At 35.8% G+C, this 25,206-nt stretch overlaps 1 protein-coding gene across 1 annotated transcript in view; it reads right to left on the reverse strand.

The window, feature by feature from the left end:
• The window catches only part of shank3a (SH3 and multiple ankyrin repeat domains 3a), a 304,312-nt gene extending 292,281 nt beyond the window's left edge, over positions 1-12,031 (reverse strand). Inside the window, exons 1-2 of the mRNA XM_038299956.1 lie at positions 11,934-12,031; positions 5,368-5,530 (exon numbers count right to left, since the gene is read on the reverse strand). The gene's annotated coding sequence lies outside the window, so the exon portion shown is untranslated. The remainder of the gene's footprint in view (positions 1-5,367; positions 5,531-11,933) is intronic.
• Between the last annotated feature and the right edge of the window lie 13,175 nt (positions 12,032-25,206).

The raw sequence follows: 25,206 nt of genomic DNA on the forward strand, positions 1-25,206 counted from the left end.
AACCATTGGTTTTAAGAAAGCAGTAAGAAATATAAATCTTTAAGTTATTATTTAGGGTACCCAAAGGTAGTGAGGTGGAGTAATGCTAAAAAGGTATTTAATAAATAATAAAAATCCAAGACTTACAAACGACTGAGAAGCCAAGGCGATGAACTTCATAGAAACAGGGGCAAGAGATTTGAAGTAGGAAAACCATCAAAATGGAAACTAGTGAAATGAACGGAGGGGGAGGAAAGAGAACAGAATAATTTGTAGTTGAAAAAGGAGTCAGATTAGCACAATTAACAGAATGCAGAATGGCTAAACCAAGGAGCTGAGGGGAAATTACAAATGACATCAGAAAGTAAGAAGGAGGTCTAAAGTGAAAATGCAGAGATCTTAAAAAATCAAACACTAAAGACAAAGCTGAAATCTAATTCATGCTGAGTTATATTATGTGCCTTTAATGGTATAAACATACAATGTTATTGTAATTTGTGTGCTCTAAAGGCCAATTAAATGATCATAGTATTTAGTAAGTTAGTTTAGCTCTGTTTTCATACAGGTTAAATATCTTTCCTGATCTCTTCTGTTACTATGAAAAAATCCAAGAAAATATTATGTTAGAATTTTAAGTTTATGTTTTGCTAATTACAATTTCTGTTTAGTAAAATAGTGTAGTTCCTGAAGCATGCCCAGTTCCATATAAAGAATACAACCATGTAATATGTGAAATTTTGAACAAACACACCACATACTCCCTAACAGTGACAGACCAAGTTCCTTTGCCTCCGCTTTAATGTTTTTTTTTTCTTGTTTTCACATCATACGTGAATGGCAGGGAGGGAACAGAAAATTGGCAGCCAGAAGTGACAGATGAATCCAGTTCTTGGCCTAAAGTGCTCATCTCATCCTAGTTGGCATTTTAGAGACAAACTGTCAGTCATTCCCTGCACTCACAACTCATTCTCATGATGGGGCAAAAGAAAAGAGTTCTACATTTTTCTCTGAACTTCCTTCACAAAGACAGAGTCCAGATCCAAAAGATTTTTTTTTTTTTTCAGAAACATAAGCCCCGCTTTTTTCAAGGACAAAAAAAATCCTATCAAGGGAGTCCAATTAAACCTTCTCCAGGAAATAAAAGAGCTTGTGACAGACAGTACAATCTTTTAACTGATATCCCTTACATGTCATCCTCAATATCATTCCAAAATGTAATTTTTCTATTTCCCAAACAGAGAATTAAGGCTTTTTGAAATTATTCATGGATGCAGAAGAGAGCAAATCACAAGCCAGAGGGATGTGTATACACCTTTATTAACTTCTAACATCTTCAAATGAGCTTTTTTTTGGGAGGGGGGATTACTGAGTTCCCGTGTGCTCAGCCATGTTAACTTTCCTAATCATGGATGGATTCTCAGAGGATGAGACTGTAATATAACCAATTATTCTCATTCCTGCTGCTAATGATGACAGATATTAGCTTTGTTGATACAAGACATAATATTTCTACATAACTACTGAGCCACCAATAAATAGGAGTCCCTCTCAGTCCTTTTATACTAACATATTACAATTCAACAAATATATTTGCTGTTCTTTGTAACAGAGATGTTGAAAATACAGTTGCTCATGTTGCTTTATTTAAATGCAACTTTAGGTGCATAACTTTTTCATTTTTCATGTGTGTATAAACAATCGATGTTGACCAATGTGAGACCACCATTAATCAACTGAAAAATGATTAACACTTTACAAACACGTGTTGTTTCCTCCCTTTCAAAATGACATATATGTATCGTTTAATTTTTCACAAAAAAAGTGATGAAAAAAAGTACTATGATATGAGTGGATCAATGAGTTAATGGTTATAATAGGTGTGAACTGATGTTAATTTATCTTCATCGCATTACTATTTTCATAAATTACCATCATCACTCAAGTTAGAAGTTTCAAGGGATCAGTTTGCTTGAATCTTAAATGTATATCATGATTTTTTTATGTTTGCTTTATTTATGAATTCCTTTTTGAAAGTCTACTGATCATATAACATGCAATTTAATAATCTAGATTTAAACCTGTGATTTGAGAATTTGAAAAAAGATTTGATAACAGTGAACCAATTCAAATAGTAAATTAATACATTTATCCTAGTATTAGTGTATGGTGTACTTATAATTTGAGCCTTTATATATAACTGCTCACCCATGAGTGTACTAGAGAAAATTTGTCCAACCGAGTGTTTTTTTTTTCATTGTATTGAATAAGCTGATAATTCCAGAAAAGAGGGTTTGAAAGAAAAATCCATAGAAAGCATGCAATAGAGTGCAATAGTCAAAACAACAAGTAAAAGTCTGCTTTATGAACTGCAAATTTAGTTGCAAAGTCGAAGAAAATTAAACTTATCTGTATAAATCCTTGGTATTTAGCTACAGAGTTGGAAACTAATTTACATCAGAATTGTACTAATTTGCTAAAAACATATAGTGATTAAATTTGGTATTGAGGGAAGTGCAACACAGACGAATGTGATATCTAGTTTCATTTTGTGATGTTTAACAAAATATTCCTATTTCTCAGGTTTAACAATCTTGTATCAGAAATATAACATGAAGAAAAGCAGCAAGGAAACTGACGTATTACTTTGTTGTTTTATAGAAATTGCTTAATTTCATGTTCATAGACCGACATTTATGAAATAGAGCACATTTTTATTCAATGTACTGTAACTAGATGCCCAAAGAAAAATGTAATTCATTTGAAGTGTAAGTAAATTATACTGTCATAAATATTATACAACAATACATGAATTAATAATACAGCATGGACGTCACTGAGCATTAAAGTAAAAATGAGCTTACAAAAATTAAGCAATTAGCTTAGCATTAAATATCATGAACTTGTCTATGGGCTACATTAACAACTAAAACGAATAATAACGAATGATTTTAAAAGTTTTTCAGACTCCAATAATTGTATTTTGACCACTACAAGCTAATGATACTTAGCATCCCTGCCAGCCCCCATGTAACTAATACTTTATAGACAGAAACTGGAAAACTGAAAATGTCAAAACGTAATTTTAGATGCCCTTCAGAATGATTACCTTCTTTTTAGTATATCGTTTCAGCTGTGTTTTTGCAACATGAAAGCAAGATAGTATCCTCCAAGGATGCTAAATATCTTCCTGCTACTTTGTTTTGTAATATTACAAATTTCTGCATACTAAACAGAGAGACGGACAGCCATTATTGTTTTGACATTCTTTTCTCAGTTTTGCTTGAGGACAATACCATTAACGTTTCTTCCAGTGTTTGACAGGGAGTCAAGAGAGTATCTCCCACCACTCTGCTGGATTCCTGCATCCTTTATTGCTTGTTACTTTAGGCTACTGGCATTACTGTGTCTTTGGTTGACCTTACCAGATATTCATTTATCTTATTACAAGCAAAGTGGTTCTTATTTTGGAGGTAAAGCACCAGCTTTAAAGATACGTCCTTTATCCGGAAAGCAATGTAGTACTGTGGCTTTTATACTTCCAGGACTAAGAGCAGTTTGGTGCAAACAGAGAAATGTATCAGGCCTGAAATGAATCATTTGCTGGTTTTTGTTTGGTCACAGATGTAGATATCAAGGTTGCGCACACACATTAAACATAAGGTCAGAGTACAAATTTGATCCTAGACTTTAAAAATGCTGCCTGTTCCAGATTCGGCCATTACAAATACAACATCTAAATGACACACAGAAAAATTCCTTGGCACAGCTAACAGACATGCTTTATAGAGTGGGATAAAAAAAAAAACAAGCCACAGGGTGTTTATTTTAAGAAATGAGCAATGTTTGTTTCATCTTTGGACAGCAAGACCTAAATCAATTGCACCTTAATTTCAATGTCTCTCACTGAGGGACGTAATTAGCAGACAAATCAGATCCCACATGTTCAGGACAGCTGCCAACATGACCTCAAATGCTGGCAATAAAAATTTTTTGCAAGTGTTTATCATATTTTCTGTTTTCTCTTTTTTAATGCTAGCTTTCTAGTGCTTTCTGCTATATATTTAGCAGACCAACACTTATTGTTTCTCAACACATCTTGGATAACAAAGCATATAAACATGCTATTATTTTTCACATTATAGAGATTTTCAGCCATGTCACCTACTGATATAGCTTCATGTTATATAGAGGACGGATAAAACATGTCCACCCAGAATTCAGGCCAATAAATTAAACACTTTAGCAATCCAACTTCCAATGCAGTATAACTTATTTTAAAAGAAATTAATGGTTCCACATCCCATATGTTCCATGGTTAGGTGGCATAGTCACTTAGGAAAATTAACCAAAATCAATATATTTTAAAAGGAAATTACATTTTCTTGCAACAGTCTTACCACTTAAAACTTTTTTGACAGCTTTTCCAACTACTGGCATCACTGGATTTTATTTAAATTACATGCAATAAATCAACAGTAGAACGTGAACTAAATGTTAAGGTAAATGTTTGTTTTTTTGATAAACAGAGGTTGAGTGTTACTGAATAGGAACTGCAAGGAATCAAACCCAGATGGAACAATGCGTCTTTAGGGCAACCATAATCAATGCAAATACAGCCTTTATGGAACAGTAGGAAGCATAAGATTATTGTTGAAAGAGAGCTATACGTAATGTTGCCTGGCAAAGCACTATAGGAGATATGCCAAACATTAGGAAATATAAGATGCTCTGGGCAGAGGAGACTAATATTAAATAGACTTGTCCACATGCAAAATATTGGGTCTGAACATTATCCCAAACAAACCATCAAATTGTAAAACAGGGTGATGGCAGGATAGTGGTGTGGGGATGCTTTTTTCATTAGGTACAAATATGGGTCGGACAAATACAGGTCATGGAAAGGTGGGTAAAGCTAAATAAAGGGTAATCCTGAAGGAACCTCCCCCAAAAAACATGACACTAGGGTGGAAGTTTAAAAAATCCAACTAAGAAAGTAGGACAGGATATGAAACGATGCTCTGAATTTAATGTGGCTTCAAAAAAGACACATGTGGCCTCTAAATGTGTAAAGCTGCAAGAGAGATATCCAAAACACTTGCAGCTGTGGTGGCAATGAAATTGTGTTATACAATATATTGATGAATACAATACTCATTTACACCTTTGGATTTTTACTTGAGAAAAAATAAAAAAAATTCTTTCCAGTTCACTATTTAGTCTTGCTCTCCCTTTTAAATTTCAACAAATTACACTAAGGCTTGTGTTTTTAATGCTTGAAAATTGTAAAATGTATGATTCTTGATTTCCTTGCAATGCAGGTAGCAGAAGTGTAATGCTGCAGAAAATATTTGCAGAATCTGATCGATAATAAAGGATTGTCTTACTCACCAAATGAAACAGCATGTCAGAATTGAGCTGTGATCTCCAGGTAGCCTTTCAAAGGTTTGCTTCCCTCAGCTTGTAGCGACAGATATTCACTACTGTCCGAATCAGAGACCGGTGCAGCCACAGTCGTGATTTTACAGCAGCTACTTTAATGCAGAAGTCCAGTCTGTGTGAGACAAAATGTTTGTAGTAAACAAGCTGATAAGGAAAGGTCTTGAAGTTTAGGCATGTGTGACTGCCTTCTTCTTCTACCATGTGTGATCACCCCCTGCTAGTTTCTGCCTTAAATCCTTGTACCCCACAGATATTATTGACATAAATGACAGCCCACAGTGATAGAAAGAAAGTACTGTTTGTCTTCTCTGTGGAACACTGCAGGTGCACCTGTGGCTCTGTGCCCATGTGGCTGACCTCGGAGCTAACAGCTAATTGAAACAGATGGGAGATTTGAGCAGAAACCCTGAGGGCAGCAGCAATAAAAGCAGATAAGAGGAACCTAACATGTTGAGCCAATAAATTGAAGATCAGGGGCTCGTTTCAAAAAGTAGGTTTTTTCAAACTCAGACAGAAATCCTGAAATCTGATCTAGACTTAGGTTGGAAACTCTAAATTTTCGGTTCCGCAGCAGCTGCTGTGAGTTAGTTTAATTAACTCAGAGTTGGTCCTCAGTGTTGAGCATGTGCGTAACAAGCATGAAAAGCTATTTTCAACACTGATTCAATGAGTCACCATGGCAACAGACAACAGGAAGTGCGTATTTGACCCCACTGGAACTAGAGATTTTATTGCAGTAATGAAGAAAGAAGTATGACAAAGTGTTTTAATAGACAAAGGAGAGCAAGTTGGCATGGGAGAAGATTTCTGCTCGAGTTAATGCTTACGTTTACATAAAGTCTCCTATGGCAGGCCATTTTATGCTTATACCAAGCACTCTCCTCTCTGTTGTTCAATTTCTAGATCACTAAAATAAGATTCTCACTGGTCAGATTCACATTCCTGTCAGGACTGTAGTAACAGATTTTCTAAATTGCAATTCTGCCAGTAGAAACTGAATTTCAGATCACACACACAAAAAGCATAATAAGAATGACACTTTATATACTTAGAAATGTTTACACATTTTAAGTGGCCGTTTCATCTTGACTTAATATATTTAGGATATCTGAATGTCATTTCTTTCTGACCAAAATAATACAAAATATTGTTACAAATGACTAGTAACAATAGGAATATGGAGATCTGAAATATATTTTTAGACACCCAGAAGGTTTGTTTTAGATAGGAAAATGTCATTTTGTTGAAATGTTAATTTTGACAAGGAAAAAATGCATTTCAGATATCAGAAATATATCCATCCATCCATTTTCTTGCACGCTTAATCCCAAGTCGGGTCGCGAGGGGTGCTGGTGCCTATCTCCAGCTGTCTACGGGTGAGTGGCGGGGTACACCCTGGACAGGTCACCAGTCCATCGCAGGACATCAGAAATATATATTCAGGCAAGCTAATATCTACATGGGCTGCTATAGTCTGTTCTAATCATAATAACATTACGGGGCAAAACTAGTTTACTAGTTGAATGGTAGCGGATCAATGTATCTATTTAAGTGAGATCTCACTGGAGAGAAGCCCACCTGACAGCAGGTGAAAATGAAGTATAAAAATGCTGTTCAACAGTCAAGACCTATGCATCATCTCATGGGGTTCCTCCTCATTTTTTTGATTCTGCTATACATTATGCAGTAAATTATGCTGGTGAATATTCTCAGTTATCCAGGTCATTGTCATTCCAAAACAGTTAAAAAGTTTAAAAACAGACCAGAAGACATTTCACTTCCCATCCAGTAACCTTTTTCAACTCAATGTCCAATGTCAGAATTCCAAGCTTTATATAGAAGCCAAAAAAGCCTTGTTTTGGTTTAGAAAACATGCAATTTGAACCAGAGCTTTTTTATTTTATTTTATTTTTTTTAACTTTTTTTGGAATTAAGCAGTAAATAACTGGGTGTTCTTTCACTGATATCAAGCTATGTTAAATATCTGTTAAAGATGTCTGTGTAATGCTGCAAATGTGAAGACAGATAAGGTTGTAAATGTAAGTGATGGATTGTGAGGTGAAACTGTTGTACTCATAAAAATAACTTTCAGAATATTAAAGGTATGTGGCCTCCTCTCTCTATAAATACTTAATTCTCTGTGAATTAACGCTGATCATGCTTTAATAAGATCCTCTTTAAAAGGACATGCAATGTTTGTTTTTAACACTTAATATGTATAACGGAGCTAGTTATTTATTTTTTTATTTTTTTATTGTTTGCACAAAACTACGGCAAAAATCTCATGACTAAATAAGGAAATAAAACCACGTGATTGGCAGAAATTTATTGAATAAAACCTCAACCAGGATAGCTCTGGGTAGAATGTAAAACGAACAGAGGTTGAGTAAACTCTCTATGTGAAACAGAAAACTCGTTTCCCTGATGTCAGGTTTTTAAAAAACAAGAGTTTTCATTAAATCAATCAATCTCTTTATTTAGACACAATAATGGTCCATAAACAGAAAAAAACAAGAACAATAATAAAAAAAGATAAAAAAAAAAAAAATGTATTATAGTAAAGACCCCTGTTTTTTTAAATGGCCCCATGTTCATCTCTATACAGTGCAAACAAACTAATTCATTTTTAATATAATACATAATGAATAAAATATGATGTAAGATTAAAATATAACACAAACATACTCTGAATAGTACCTCCTTTAGGTAAAGTCTAGTCCTGTATGGACTCAGAGGTAAATAAATTAGTATGAGCTTGTTAATTTCTGTTTATCAATTTGGCAACTTTATTGCCCAATAATTTCCTCTTATGTTAGCAGCAAAAGGGGAATAAAGATGCCAACACATATTGTCAGCATATTTTTTTAATTCTCAAGGCTTTATCTGTTTTCTAGCATTAGCTTTGTTTTTTTATTTTCCTCTAAGAAGGAGGAGTTATATCTTAATCCAAGATTAGGAAATAACTATTTTGTTCATCTAAAGAAACCCAACTCTTCAGTATTTACTCTGCAAATGGTTCCCATTTGCAAGGTTGATGATTTAGCTAAAACACTCCATCTTTAAAATTGACTTCAAAATTGCATGCATTACACATTTTAACATACCTTAATATCGTACAGTTTTGCATCCATATATTTTACCGGTAATATAAACTTACAGACTTCCCCAAAAAGTGGTCAACAGATATCTCAGACATCTCAGCTTTGAAAACAATTTTTTTGTGAATGGTTGTTTTACACCAAATGAAACTGCCTAACTTTTCAAACCATTTATCAGAGCAATTTACTATAATCTCCACTTAAATTTAAAACCTTCCTAAGTACTCCAGTAAGTGCACGTGGACTTATTTTGTGTCTTGAAAATATCTCCCAGGGCTTCATCTGTTTTTCACATGGGCTGAAGATAACTTGCTAATAAACTTTATTAAGAACATCCCCATAGTTGGGCTCTTGAAGTAACTAGTAGGGCCTTTTATGTCTCATGGGTCACTAGTCCTTGCCTCTATTCTGTTCAGCCTTTGGGTCTGTCACTTTTCATCCAAACATAGACTTAGGAATGCCATGTCAGCTGTTTTCCTGTCATGCCATGTCATGTCATAACTTTTAAATGTTAGTCAGGACTATAGGTGTTAGAAAGATGAACCCTAAGGCCACCCCTCATGTCTAATATTATTTTTAATTTGTCTTCACAAATAAAAATTAAGGACACTGATATCTTCAAAAGATCATGCCTTGTCATTGAGATATAAAGATGCATTTTGAGAATAGGTTCCTTATTGCTTTTATTCTGCTTATCATTTTCTTATATGTTATTGCTTAATTCACGTAAAGCACTTCTAATTGTCTAGGTACTGAACTGTGCTATATAAATAAACTTGCCTTGCCTTAAAAGTTATTTCTCCAGAACCTAACCTAAAGCTTTTTCCATCTACATGGTTTTTTTTGTTATTGTTTTGATCGGGTTTCTGGAACCCAGGCCACTTATGCAAACAGTGTCCCCTGGCCTTGGAATAGGTTCTTCTATAGCTGTTGAGGTGCTATGAAGAAACAATTCTTGGCCAAAATAAATTAAAATCAGACTACTATAGCATTGTTTTAACTTTGTGCCACAATACTGTATGTATGCAATGGATTGGGACTCCAAACTGAATGAAAACATGTACCGGTAGGTGTTTTGTATTCTGAACTTTGCAAATCCCAACTCTTGGGAAAAATTGAGCTCTGATTAGGATTACACTCTGCTGTGTAAAGACATTATTTATGGCAGTTTCATAGAAGTTAATTACTGGAACTTAAATAAAACCACTCAGATGAAGCTTTCAGTACTATACAAATTTTCAATATTTAAACCCTGTGAGAAGGGATTTGAAGGAACACAAAGCATATGCATGCATCAGCTCTGCAACAGGGCGCCTGCTTCATTGAAGCCTGTAATCAGGTGATCAACAATCCTGGGCAGTTATTATTGCTTTCATCAGTATCTAGGCACATAAACACATAAATATTTTAACCCTCTTTTAGTTTGTTTCAATAGGGGCAATAAAATGCTTACTTCCTTCATTGATATATTTATTTGCAGGGGAAAATTCTCAGTCATCCAGGTCATAGTGTTTCCAAAAAACGTAAAAGTAAGAAATATAAAAATTTCCCCTTTGGTTAGGGTTTTGTACTGCATCATATTTTAATGAAAATTATTGTGATAAACACTTTAAAACTGAGCATTAGTGACAGAACCAAAGTATAAAATTACCAGAAAACAGGTACTATAGTGAGTAGAATAATCCATGAGATGATTTAAATAAAATATGGGCATTTCCTGCTGTGGAAAGAAACCTAAAATGAAGTCTTCTGCTTTAGGGTGTCACACTGAGGTTTTGTGTTGGACCCAAATGCAGAGAGGCAAACCTTTTGCATGTTTAATGAAAAATTATGAACAGTATTTAAAAATCACAGAAAACACAGGAAAGACAAGAAAAAAAAGCTGAAACCACAGAGTAGGATGAGCCTGGTGAATAAACAGAAGAACCAGCTACGAGTGAGAGCAAGAGGAGTCTAAACACTGGGAATGAATACTGGGAATACTGCTGAACGGAGACTGGTGCTAATTGGCTGATAGTGAGATTAGTAGGGAGACTGAGAGAAAGAGACGAAGGGAGAGAAACAGAAAGAATGGCAGCAGGGGCAGAGGGAGAGTAGACAGGGAAACTATGAAAATTAATCAAGAATCAACAAAGAACAAACTAGAGACAAGTACAGTAACACACAAACTAGAATAACAATTAAAATCACCAAACTAATCAAAAATAGAAACTGAGGAAACACAACACAACAATTATCAAAGCTGTAATCAAACCCCAAAATAACCAAAACAACCCTGATCCTGACATTGGAGATCCATTGGTTTGAATAATTGAACAATTCTCACTCCACAGCCATACTTTTGGGCCTAATGTCCACATAGATTGTTAAATCTGCACCAAAATGGCTATGCTGGAATCTTGCACAGGAATCCAGCCCCTTATTTGGTGGGTGTGGCTTCATTTCTCTACAGCATCCCCTTGAAACACAAAAAAACCCCCAGTCCTTACTGAGGATTGTGAAACTTGATTGACGTACAAAAAGTCAATGTCAGAGGAGGTTATTTTTCTGTGTGTCATCTTGGAACAGCGTTCACTAAAAAAAGATTTGTAGATATCAGTTTAGCCAAGCCCCCTGAGATTAGAAAGTCCCATGTTTCACAGTTGAAACCCTTGTTTTTCTCTGCAAGCCCTATGGAATAGGAAATGGCTGGAACTGATGTCAGGAACATTAGATTTAGCAACAGTGGCGTACGCATGGGGGCGGCGGTGCGCAGGTTCTGTGGTCAAAATTGGGCGAGCAGTGCTGAGCTACGAGGGCCACTCAACATTGCTTGCGGTTTTAATTTTACCATTGTTTTCAATACAGCTCAGCCCAATAGATGTATGTGAATGTTCGACATTTTGGAATAAACAAAATCTATTGTTGGCATTCCAGTTCATCTTTCTTAAAAATAAATTATAATTTTTTTCTCCAATAAATTTAAATAATAAAAAAAGATAACACTGACCATGCTCATACTATTACATGGTTGCTTCATAGTATATTTATGTATAATCATAATCTATAGTATCTCCAGAGTTTTTATAAAATTAAAGTCAGGCCATTTTTTTTATTTTTTTTTTAGTTTTGCAAAAACTTAGCCTAACGTACTGCAAATCAATAATTTAACCAGGATATTTTGCTGGTTTCACCCTACCTATTAGAAAATAGCAAACATTGCTAAATTATTGCACCACAAAAGGTAAAACTAACTAAACCAGCTGTATTTTTTAATAATTTCTCAGGTTGTCTTTCATACCTGTGGCGACGGTAACAGAGCTGACTTCCACCGACAGTTTTGCTTCATTAATATCCAAAAGCAAAAAAAAAAAAAAAAAAAAAAAAGTTCTATGAAAGTAAAAGAGAACTAACGAAAAAGTGTAGAATTCCAGCTACCATGATGGAAGGTGGAGAATGTTTGGGTATCCTGGTAGAAAAGTGCTTTTCCTGCAGCTTTCTAGGCAGACTGGGAGAAATTTAACTGCTGCTCTCAGAGTCGACCCAGCTCCTCAGTCTTCCTGCGTCTGTGTTTGTGTGTGTGTGTGTGTAGGACTGGTCTGTGTCTGCCTCTTTCTGTTGCCAATGGTAAGAGGATCCTGGCGTAAAACAATACCTGACCATTCAAAGGGAGATGAACAGACTTAACTGAGTCACGTTGAGCCAAGCCGGAACAGACCAGACAGAGGTAGGGGGGACTGAATGCCCCCTCTGTGAGGAAAAGAAGGAGCCCAGCTGTCTGGCCCATGCATGCATGTTTCATCGTGAGGAAGATTCAAAGGCGTTCCTGTAGGGTCAAATTGGGATGATATGGCTGAGGGGGTCTGATAGAGATGAAAGTTGTCAGAGGAAATGGGGTGGTAGATAGGGTGAAATAGATCACTTTTTACCTGAATGTAAACTCTCCCTCTCTGCGGAGGTAATCCACACCTGTATGAATTATTGAGGAATGACCTGTGTGCTTGAAAGGAATCTAGACTATTTTAATCTGAACATTACCATAAATATCTGCTCCTCACTTCCATCACATTAGTCAGCACAGTTCGTTATTTCTGGTTTGCAGTTTTTCAACTATTATCACAACGCATTATTAATAATAACTACACTCAAATAATTGCTTAAGAAATTTATTGGTTCACTTTACAGATTGTTAAACACATTTACATATGCTTGCACCAATGTCCTGTTATTCTTCTCTCTCTTTCACCTGAGAAGGGCAGCAGCTGTCACTCATGTCAATGAGCTTCCTTCGTATTTAACAGTCAGCGAGTAAATCCACTCCAGCCTCAATTGATCTGATTTCAAATGGGGCCCAAAAAGACAATTTACATATTCATGGTGCACAAGAACAATGTTGACTAAATCTGACGAGGTTGACCTTGAAGAAAAGCTCCAACTCATTTCAGCTGATTATTGTCAAGTGACGTACATACATGCAACTGCATGATCTCATCAGCTTCAGAGATCAGGTTGGGACAATGTGTTAAAAAATACACGCACAATACTCGGGATTCTCATCCATTTTTTAGATAAACCCATGTGCATTGTTTTACCTACTTCCTCCTCTAAAGCATAAACTCCTGATATTTTTTCTTTGTTATTTATACCTTTATTCTTTCTGCTGCATTTATTTCAGTTTGACCACTTACCGGCTAGTTATCATCTTATAAACATCCAAGTAAATAAATATTCTGCTACATTTGTTTGCCATCTTTGTTTGACATTGGCTCAAAATTAGCGTTTAGGTTAAACGGGTATGCAAATGTATTACATAAATGTTTTAAATGGCGACATTGGCGTCGGATGTAGGAGTTTGCCCTGAAATCGAAGGATTGACGGTTCAAGCCCCGGCTCCCACTTTCAGTGTCGTTGTGTCCTTGGGCAAGACACTTTACCTGCATTGTCTACTGATGGTGGTCAGAGGGCCCGGTGGCGCCAGTGTATGGCAGCCCTGCTGCTGTCAGTGAGCCCCAGGGCAGCTGTGGCTACGATGTAGCTTGCCACCATCAGTGTGAGAGTGTGTGCGTGAATGGGTGAATGACTGAATGTAGGGTAAAGCGCTTTGTTCAAGTCTCCTGACTTGAGAAAACGCTATATAAGTACAGGCCATTTACCATTTAAATGGCGCAACAGTTGTATCGGATGCAGGAGTTTGCCCTGCAACTGAGGGGTTGACGGTTCAAGCCCTGGCCCTAACTCTCAATGTCCTTGTGCCCCTAGGCAAGACAATTCACTCGCATTGCCTACTGACGGTGGTGAGAGGGCGTCATGGCGCCAGTGCATGGCTCGCTCATGTCAGGGCAGCTGTGGCTACAATGTAGCTCACAATGACTGAATGTATTGTAAAGCATTTTGGTCAAGTTGTACTTATATAGCACTTGAAAAAAGCACGATGTAATGAACATAATGGAAGAAAAAAGCAGTTAACATGTCAAGATTTTTCCTATGTGGCTCATGCATGCAATTGAATGACAACAAATTGTTCCATTGTATTTTTATATTAGATAGAGAATAGTATTACATGTATTAAAATAAAAGATGCAAATTAACCCCCAAAAAGGAAAGTTTAAAGGGGAGAACCTCTTCTTGTTGTGCTGTTATTATATAGTTCTGTTAGACTTCAAACACTTCATGAAAGGAGAGTTTAAAATTTACCATCTTCTTAAGACTCAGAAAATAAAGTGATTACAATGGCTCTAAAGCTTTTGAGATCCAGATCTTTCTTCAGTGTCTTAACATTTATCCTGTTTTTCTCTAAGTCTTTCAAACTTTTACTTCTCACTTAGATTGAGTCCAGTCCTTGAACCTGACCACACCAGCATATATATCACCCTGTACTTAAGAATGATTAAAGTAGAAAATTTGAAGGACAACATAAGAAGTATGGAAGGAAAGTAAAAAAAATCGGAAAACCATGTTTTAAGAGAAAATAAAAGAAGAACAAAAAGCAGAGACCTGACGCAAGACTAATTCATTTACTTCCAAGGTTTCAACTAATTTCTCTTATCTGTAATCAGGATGTCTGTTAAAAGAAACATGAAAAAAATGCCTACACAACACTTGTTAGTATCCTAGCACAGACAAACTGTGTCACATTGTCTAACAACGTACACATTTTCTGCAATTCAAGCAAATAACAGATCAGCAACCCACTCAAGTGTCAAGCAGCTGAAATGTAAGGTAAGAAGGAAGAAATACAATTAAAACTAGAGGTAAAAGCAAGGCCAAAAAGTACCAGAGGAATTTCAAGGATTTATGAACAAAGTGACTTCTGTTGAACCAAACGGATGAGTGTGAGGCATGGTCAATAAATGTTCACCATTTACAGTCAAGCTTCAGCAGCATGTTGGAGAGTAAAAATCCACTGGCTGCCATTTTCCTGCCTATCTCTAGAGCCAGAGGATTCTCCAGCACTCAATTAGCCTGTGATATTTTATCCAAGACAATGCTCCATTACATGCAATTATTCCACTTTTTAACTAGAGGAAAATTTGGCCTCAGGATTCAGTGAATTATAACCTGGGCTCTTTCTTTTGCTCGGCTAATTATGCTTAGTATTCCTGGGCCTTTCTCAATTGCAAGATTTACAATGGACAAAGACAATATGCCTCCACAGAGAGTTTCTGGGCAGCTGTGGTCACTGCCTCAGCAAATGTTGACCATTAACAACACAGAAAGCACACAGTAGGAGCTTTATGCTTTATGTCTTTCTTTTTCTTTTGAGTAAAGTGAGCTGGGAGAAACACGTTATATGATCTAATTACTCCTAAAAATAATTACACTACAACAACAATTATATATGTGTTTTAAATCGTTAAAAAATTTAAAAATAAAAGCCCGAAGAAATCCATAAGTAGGGAAATACTTTTCCCCACTACGGTATAATTAGATGACATAGTTATGGTGCTATACAAATATTCATTTCCAAGCAAACAATTCCTCTTCAAACATTAGTGCTTGAAGTTCAACAACATTTAATTTTCACAGTAAGGCGGAACAGCAGGAGCGTAATTAGCCTAATAACTACAGTAAGTAAGCTGTATGTTTACATGACATATGATTTATTTTGGTCACAAAAAGTAACAAATATTCATCAGACTGTTTTAAAACAGGTTATGCACTTTTGAATTTACTGTAGTTTAGTGATAAACTGAAAACTTTACCAGATTAATGCAGCAAATAGGGGAAACAACCAGGTTTGAATGTTTTAACTCTGATTAGCTGCTTTAAAAAGAGACAAGAAAATTATTTTTTTCTATAACAAACTATTTCTTGTTGCAGTCATTTTAATAGCTAAGCTTTTACAATTGGAAGACTCATCCACATTGAGAACATTTATGTTAGCTGTAATTATCTGATTCCAGTTCGATCAGTAGGGTCAATTCACAAAATGTGGAGCACTTTAGAGATCCATGAGACAAATGAGAAGCAGCTCTAATACTGAAAGATGGACAAAGTGGAAGGAAAAGGAATGGGTTTTATCAAGCATGACACAAAGAAATGGGATATGGGTTTGTGGGCAGTGGAGTGGTAATAGATTCAAGAGTCTAGCTTTGCTTGGAGGCCGACTCTGGGAGCGCCACAGATTCAGAACAGATATGAAGTATGATAGCTTAAATAAACCCCCCCATTCAACACAGAAAGACATCCAGCTCTTTATGGACTCCTCTGAGCAATGTATCTAATGGATTGGTATGCAAACTTTGCTTCAAGACTTTAATTAGAAACTTTATATAGGCTTATGTTCGTATTATCTCACCCTACTGAGTGATTTTCTAGTGATTACCTCTATACAGTACAGGGACTGGAGAGAACGAGTCGAAGAAGACATACTTTGTTTGTGAAGTAAGAAAATAAAAAATAAATAACAAATCAAGGTACTTTATAGAGCTAAAAACAGATATGCAGTAAATTAGAAAACCTTGTATACACTACAACTGAGAAAGTTATGTAATACTCTGCATTTTTTGTCGTAAAAATATTAATAATGATGAAAGCAATTAAAGTAAATTAAAACACTCCTTTGTAGGCTACATTTTTCAGATAACGGATGATGCATTAAGTCTCTTGACTTTCTATTAGCATGTTATCTGCTCCTAACTTTATCAGATCCTCCTATACTAAGTATGAGCTGCAGAGGAAGTTACATCTTCCGACAGCAGCTCTAGATAAACCCTCCATCCTTAAGCCAGCTCAGGTCATTAGGAGTGATCTACATGAGCACCGTAACCTTGGAAAAATCAGCCAAGGTTTTTAAATATATCTTCATTTTTTTGTTTACATATTCTAGAGAGATTTATTTTTTATTGTCATGTATGATTGCTCTTTTTTGTCTTTTTTGCAGAATACAGTTTTTTGTTTTACAGAGTATTACAGACTTATTAAAGTCCTGTAAAAGTTTCTATAATTTCTCATGAAATTATCACATAATTCATTGTAGTCTGTTTAAGATTTTAGGAAACAGACCGACAAAAAAAAAGAAAAAATATGTATTCAGCCTATTTAGTGATTACTTTGTACAGCAACCTTTGAAGATAATAAGATAATAAAAAAAATTGTTTTTAAGTGTTGGGAAAGATTCTCAGTTGGAATAAGTCTGGAATTTGAATGAGCCATTCAAACCCAAACTCCTGTGATCTAAACCAGGGTTTCTTAACCCTGATCCTAGGGGCCCACTGACCTACATGATTTAGGTGTTTCCCTGCTTCCACACATCCAACCTGAATGAAAAGGGGATCAAAAGGCTTATTCAGCATTTGATGGCAGCCAATGATTTAATTCAGGTTTAGTTGAGTAGAGGTACATCTAAAACATAAAGGACCTTGAGGACCATGATTATAAAACCCTGATCTCAACCACTCCATTCATGCTTTTTGATTTGGATTGAGATCCTGCTGGAAAGTGAGTCTCCCCTGTAGTCTAAAGTGTTTTTTCAATTAACAGGTTTTCTTCTAAGACTATTCTCTGTTTATCTGCATCAGTTCTGACAAGCAATACATTCTTCCCATTAGAATGATGAAACAACCATGTTTCAGGGTAATTTAAAGTATTAACAACATTTTGTTTTATTCAGCTCTGATTTGACCGAAGCAACTTTTTCAATTCATAAATTTTTTCTTCTTGTCTTTGACAAAAGTAGTTGTCTTGTGATGCACTGTTATAAAAATCTTGGCCAGTATCAATATCTAACAAACACGTTTCTCTTATTGCCAATAACAACAACAACAAAAAAATAAAATATATATATATATATATATATATATATATATATATATATATATATATATATATATATATCACATATATCACACTGAGCCTGGTTCTGCTGGAGGTTTCTTACTGTTAAAAGGGAGTTTTTCCTCTCCACTGTCGCTACAAGCATGCTTATTGCGTGGGATTGCCTTTGAGTCAATGAGTCGATGCAATCAACTGGTTTTCCTTAGATAGAAAACTTTTAATCAATTTGACTGTATGATCTGGTGAACTGTAAAGTGCCTTGAGATTAATTGTTGTGAATTGGTGCTATATACATAGATGTATATCACTGCTCTTTTGACAGTGAAATGAGATGACCATCCCATGACAGTTCCTCAGTTAAACACCACAAATCCCCCTACTGCTTTACTATTACTATCAAAATTCCCCAATAAATAGCATAGCCAGCCCTCTCCCCTCCAACTCCCGAAACACATACAGCGAAATGCAACATGAGGGGAATAAGCATTGCTTGTAAATAACTAATTATACAACCAATGTATGTCAAAAAAGAAAAAAAGAAAAACATCAAGCAATATATCATGCAATCCTAGTCCTGTTGACAGAATCTCTTATTAAATTGTGAATTGCTGCTGCTTCTTAAGTGTAGTAGGACAACATAACCTGCCATGTCTTTGTAAGACTCTAAGCAATTAAATGTACTTAATTTTATTTGTTGTCAACGTAATGCTGTGGAGGTGAATAGAGACTCATGCCACACTTTTCAGATTCCTGTGTTTAAGGATATAGTAAAGACTAAAAACGTGCGTCCATTTCACAGTTACGAAGTAAAAAAACTTAACATTAAGGTTTACTCTTTTGTTGTGACAAAGTGCTGAAAAGTTAATGGAGGCATTTGTCAGATGCGGCATAAGGATAAAACTGCGAATGACCAAAAAAGCGAAGGCAACATGGAGGATGTTTGATAAAGAAAGTTGGAGAGCTGCATAAAACGTTTGTGGGGTCAGAAAATGATGACGGTTCAAAACATGCAAATCAAAATGCTGAAATTTCTCTTATGCATTCAGCAGCAGCCTTTGTAGAGAAACTGTCTTGGCAGATTATAATAATTCAGACAGAACTATTTACAGATATAGCTGAAAGTTTTTGTCCCCTAGGACAGACACAACTCATTTCAAGGTTAGCTGGAGAATATATACAAATGGATAAAGGTTGATAAAACATTTTTTTTTTCCATTTCAGGCCTTTGTGCTATATTAACAATAGCCTTTTGTTAAGCCTGTAGCATAATCTATCCTACATCTCCAATACAGGAGATATTTCAAATTGGCCAAATATTATCTCAGGAGAAGAATCTGTCTAATCTCCATTCATCTGTATCTTTCTAAAGTCCCTCTTATGGTAAAACTAGAGCAACAGTGATGTAAGAGTCAGTTTGAAATGGAATAAATCACTTGAGGAAACAGCTTTGCACAGTTGTGGCAGACGACAGCCGGAGGCTAGTTGAAGGACGGCAGTGGGCATGAGGGCAATCTAGCTGCCTCCCTTTATAACATTTTCTTGCAATTGTGGAGGAAAATGTTACAAGGTTAGGTCATGATTACCAAAGAGAGACACCAAGGAAACAAAAATTGGTATACACAAGCACACATGCTCCCACACTGAAAGTCAGCAACAACCGACCAGATCAACATTTCAGATGTATCAACTGCTCTTTTTAATTACAAACCGTAAAATCGAGTTAAGTTCAATTTTTTTACTGACACTGATTTAAACCATGCAGGTTTAGATTAATTTAGAAATACAAGAAACTTAGTCAATCTGTAATTTACCTCCTAAACCAGTCTGGATGTATGTTGGGGGTTGTTGCTCTACAGAAACATGCAGCTTTTTCTGCTGGGCCTGAGTCTATATATTTAGCTGTATTTGTCAACCAGATAAATGATGTTTGTACATTTGGCTGCTCTGTCATCTCAACTCTGCAGTTGGGCGTCGCAGATGGCTACCTCAAGTAAGACAGGCTCTGCTCAAAGGGTTTCTTCTTATAAATAAGATTTCGTGTTCACTGTCAGCACATGCATGCTAAATATGAGGGATTGCTGAAAAGTTATTGATTTAATGCAAAAAACTGGACGCTGTTGCTACAATCTTATATAGAGGGATGGATCTCTGGAAAGTGAGTCACTTAATGCATTCAGCCTGTTTCCTAAAGACAGAACCAAGTCGTCGTTTAAACTGAGTTTAACTGCATTGTTGAAGAAATAGTAGCCCTTTTCCACCGGCTCTGTTTATGTTATTTCATCTCCCCTCGGCCAGCTTAGTAAGTATATCCACCTTTTTTAAATGCTGTAGGTGTCGCTGCTCCGAGCTTTTACTGATTGAACTGACTGTGAGTGAGAATTAGTTTGACTAAGGAGGGAAACCAACTTAATGTTCAGTTTAGCTGTAGCATCTTCACTTAATTTTTGCTTAGATGTGTTGCGAAAAGAATGTTTGTCACACAGTTGAGAGCTTTGGTGTACGACCCAGAACGATGACAAAAGTGCATACTGTCCCAGCAGGTCCTCAAACATTTATGAGTTCTTCGGCTCATGTTGCTCCATGGAAGCCTGTCCGATTTCATTGCATAATTCTGTGCTCTCATCCAGCCTCTATTGTACCAACAACCCTTTGTTTATTTGCCAGGATATTTTCTATTGCTGCTCCCTTTGCTCATGAGCTGGAATAACAATGATTTTACTTTGTCACTGAGAGTGTATGGGTTGTTCCCTGTTTAGACAGATAACTGTCAGAATATTGACTAAACACATCTGCCTCACTCTTCCATTCTATCGATTGTAATCACAGCTCTGAAGCTGCATTTTATCTAATGATTTTCTTATTAATGTTCTGCTAATAAGCATTATAACTTATTCCTAAAAATTACAAATTGGTTTGGTAGAACCTCCAAGTCCAAAACAGTTTCATATATAATACAGTCACAATAAATGCTTTAAAGTTATATGCCTGAAGCCACAATAATGCTAACTCATCTGACAATCTGTCTGCTTTTAAGATGGTTTAACACAAGAGAAGGTTTAATTACCTCCAATTAGACTGCAATGGAAAAGTTACTACAAATACAAATTCCCTTGGAATTTTCTTTTCAGCTCAGTAAGTCCAACAGCAGGGAGAATAAATTAACAAGTGAATGTCTGCTGAGCAGCAGTAGCTGTTTAAATATGACCTTTTCCCTCTTGGAGACTGTGAGGATCCATGGATTAAAGGAAACAAGAGAAAATATGATCTAATGGCGCCCACTTGTGTTAAACAGGCTTACCTGCAGCATGTCAGTTCGCCTTCCACCAACATGTTTGCAGTCTCCTTCACAGCTTAGCTCACAGTTTCACTCAGTCGATACCTTGTGAAAACACAAAGAAAGAAGACAGAGAAAAGAGGAAAGTCTTTTCTTTTTTCTTTTTAGCTCTTGTTTGTTTACTCCTTCCTCAGATGTCATATAATTCCTTAGTGTTTCTTTAGTGAGGCAGTAAGCTGTGAACACATCTTAGGCAGAGGATAAAGAGGTAAAGAGAGAAGAGGCAGGGGGTTAGACTTTCTGCAGGTGTTAGGCTGTCATCTTGTTGCTAAAATTCATTTTCTCTCCCAGCTCCACAGTTTTGTTTTGCACTTACAACTCCTCAGCTTGAAGCACATTAATTATAATCATTTAGACCCCCCTTTAGCACTCGCTTTTAAATGTCCATTAACAAGTATGCATGAAGCAAATATTCACACTTTTGTATAGGTGTAACTAAATAACTTTTAGAATAAAGTTTAGTTATTCCCATAATTTGGTTTAGAGCTAAAAATGTTTACTCTATATACATTCACTATGGATTTATGAATTTTAAGGATTTATTTTAGTTTCTTTGATGATAATGGATTACAGAAAATAAAAACTTATATGATTTAAACAGAAAATTTGAATATTTCATAAGATCAATAGAAATAATTTTCAAATACTGAAATGTGTGTTTACCTTAAAGTACAACCATGTACCTTGTACTTTTTTGCAGGAGTTAGTACAGCAATGTTGTGTTGCATTGAGGAGATTACCCTGTGGCTCTGCTGAGAGTTTGGTAAGAACAAGTTGCTCTAATACTGGCTTCCAGCTCCTGTTCGATGTTGTTTAGGTCATTTTAACCAAAAGCTCACTAATAATATATAAAATCCAGGAGTTTAATTTTCCAACTCATAACTGACTGTGCAAACTTTTCTCTGGGTCTCCAACCTAATTGTACTCTATCCTACTCCACTACTCCTTCATTTGATATTTGAATTAAATAAAAATGCACTTTTATTATAAAAAAGAATATTATGTGCATCTTTTTCTCATATCTCCTCGTCCGCACTGAATGACGTTTTGGTGGCCTACTCTTCTGGTGAAACATATGCCAATTATGTCCACTGGGCAAAATGAACAGAAATATACCACAGCGTGAAAATATTTTATATACATATGTTTTTGTTTTTTTTTTAAACATGCAATTGAAATTGTGAATGAAAATATTTTGTAACACTGCTCAAATTTCTTTGCAAGAAAACACAGGAATACATGGAAAGTTATTGTGATTCCATGGGTTCATTCTACATTCAAAAAACATCAACAAACACAATTGTGAAAACTTTCTACAACAACTTCCTGTGCAATTGTCATATAAAATAGGCTTAATTAATGATGAGTCACAGAAACATGTAGATTTACACCCACCTGTACTCAGAGACAAGGCTGAGAGCCCGTTTGCAGCCTTTGCTGCTTCAGACTACATCATTTGCCATGCATAAAAAGGTCAGAGCAGTCTTCCCCACATTAAATCACATTGCAGACAGATCTTTGGTTCTGCAGGCGCTGTTATTTATCAACAGGAGTTCTTTTCATTCGTCTTTCTGACAAGTTAACGCCAGAACTTCAAAAAGTACCTCACATATCATTAGCAGTAACCAAATTTGAATGTTGAATATTCATCTATTGTTACCTAATGGCTTGACTTTATGTGTTCCAGAAAAAGCTAATTGGACTAAAGACTGGAAGACTGCTAATTGGACTCATCATGTAGGTGGTCCTACAAGTATCAAACCCTTGTTTTAAATAAGACATCTGTTTAAAAAGAAACAGGAGCCTTTTCTGCACCAAAGCAACATCATTTCCTTCGGAGATCTGTCTTCTGTCTTTAAAAAGATTAAAAAGGGAGCTCCAGCTGTGAGATGCTTCTTCAAATGTTTTTATTAACTCTGATCTTTCCTTTGTTGTTCCTGTGTGCCACAGCTAATTCCACTTCAACCTCTGAATGTTCACCATGTGAATAACTGCATATGTTTAGTAATAGTTTGAAGTTTTTCAAAGATCTGAGTATTCATGTGAGGTAGAATTGCACAAAGTAAATGAAACATAAACGTTTTGCCACTTCCGTCATTTTAGTCACTTTATTTCTCCACATTCTTACTCCTTCCTCCTCATCTTATCCACATACATGAATACACAAATGCACAGCGGCTGCTAAATCTAGGTCATCACTGTGGAGAGATGTGAAAGTGAATGATAAATCAAAGGCATCAATTTCCCTGAGGCTGAACAGTGGCACTGGACAGCATGCAAGCCAAATGAAAGGTAGAAGACAACACATGCATCTCAATATATGCATGACTTTAATAGACATATATTCATTTAAGTATTTTTTTTTTTTTTTTTGTCAAACTACCACCAGCCTTAAAACCTAAAAAAAATTTTTTCTTTCAACAGGATTTGTATTACCCTATAAAAAGGGGACAATTTTAAATTAGATAGGGGCTCACTAAAATAGGTACAGTTTTATTTTAAGCCATACTTCTCTTTGTTTTTACAAAATGCAACCCTATTGAAATGCAGGGCTTGCCCTCTCGTTTCCTCATTCCCCGTTCTCCTCACTGGTGTTTGCCTCAGAATATACACAAAATAAACTGCCCTTCTATTCTTTTTACATAACAAAATCATCTGTGACATGCAATTCTACCCATAGCAGAGGGTATTGAAGCGCAGTGCAATAGATTTTTCTCTCTTTTGTTTGTGCAATTGACCATGTGTCAGCTTGAATCAGTGGGAAACCAATGCTGCCACACAGGACTAAAACACTGGCTCAAATTTCCCTCTTTAAGAGGCAGAAAAAAGATTTGGTTGAGCAGGATTAAATAAGAGTTCATACTAAAAGAAGTCACGTGGATGCACATGGATTTGGATGCAGGTGGGAATATATAATATAAAATGTGTCAGATGAGATAGAGATTTTAAAAGCATGATCATATTTTAATATTGCCTACACAGGGGTGTTACTTTGTGATTACTGTTGGTGGTGGCGGATGGACCTACAGATACTTGACCGGGACGCTTTCATTAGGTTTTTGTATTTTCCAAAAATGAGCTCAAACATATATCTATTGAATGCTTTCCTATTGTTGAGAACACAAGCTTACCACAATACACTGCTATTTATACTTATAGAGTTGGACAGATGTATTTTAGTGCATTATTTATAAAGGACTCAAAAACATTAATTTAAAAATTATTACGAATAACAGCCAATTCTGGTGCCAATATCTCTATTGTATATCCAAATGGAATTTGAAATGATTGCGGATGGATGGATGGATGGATGGATGGATGGATGGATGGATGGATGGATGGATGGATGGATTGCATATAAGCTGCATCAGTAATTATCCTCCTTCACAAGCAGCAAAATCTAATATTGAAATGTATTATTGCATGTTACATATTGTTAACAGCCAAAGTCAATGTATTAAAAGTTATATTTCAAAAATAATTTATACATTTATACAATTGACCACATCATTTTAGTTATAAAGTAATTGTTAATATATGAAAGATTAAAATGTTCAATAACCCTTGAGGCCATTACTGCTGCCACTGTCTGTATTAGAGGGTGTAAAAAAAATGGTAGGGGTGGCCACAAGGGTGGCCAAAGATTGGCTAAGGGTGGCCAGGGCCACCTCTTACCCCCTATCTAACGCCGCCCCTGCTGAGAAGCTCAGCTTTCTTAACAAGAAAATAAGAACACCACATTTTTCACTCTTTGTTTTGTCAAAAATTTTGCATCATGATACTAACTAATATAAATCTACATTCCGTTGCGATGTTTTGCTGAAAAAGCTCCGTATGTCTAGTCGGACCAGAAAAACTAGTCTATCTACTCTGCAGTTCAATTAATGAAAAAAAAAAAAAAAAAAAAATTAAATTAAATTTCCCGTAACTTGTGACGTAATTGCGCACGACCTTTCAGTGAACGTCCGCGTCACTTGTTTGATGCATTCAATAAAACGGAATATTCTGATATGGTAAAACGGTATTATCAAGTGCCATAAAACCCATTACTTCGTGCTTGATATAATACATTTAAATCATTATTCGGCATTGGATTTAGTT

Source organism: Cyprinodon tularosa, unplaced genomic scaffold (genome assembly GCF_016077235.1).
Source record: "Cyprinodon tularosa strain WSP-4 unplaced genomic scaffold, ASM1607723v1 ctg44, whole genome shotgun sequence".
NCBI lineage: Eukaryota > Metazoa > Chordata > Actinopteri > Cyprinodontiformes > Cyprinodontidae > Cyprinodon > Cyprinodon tularosa.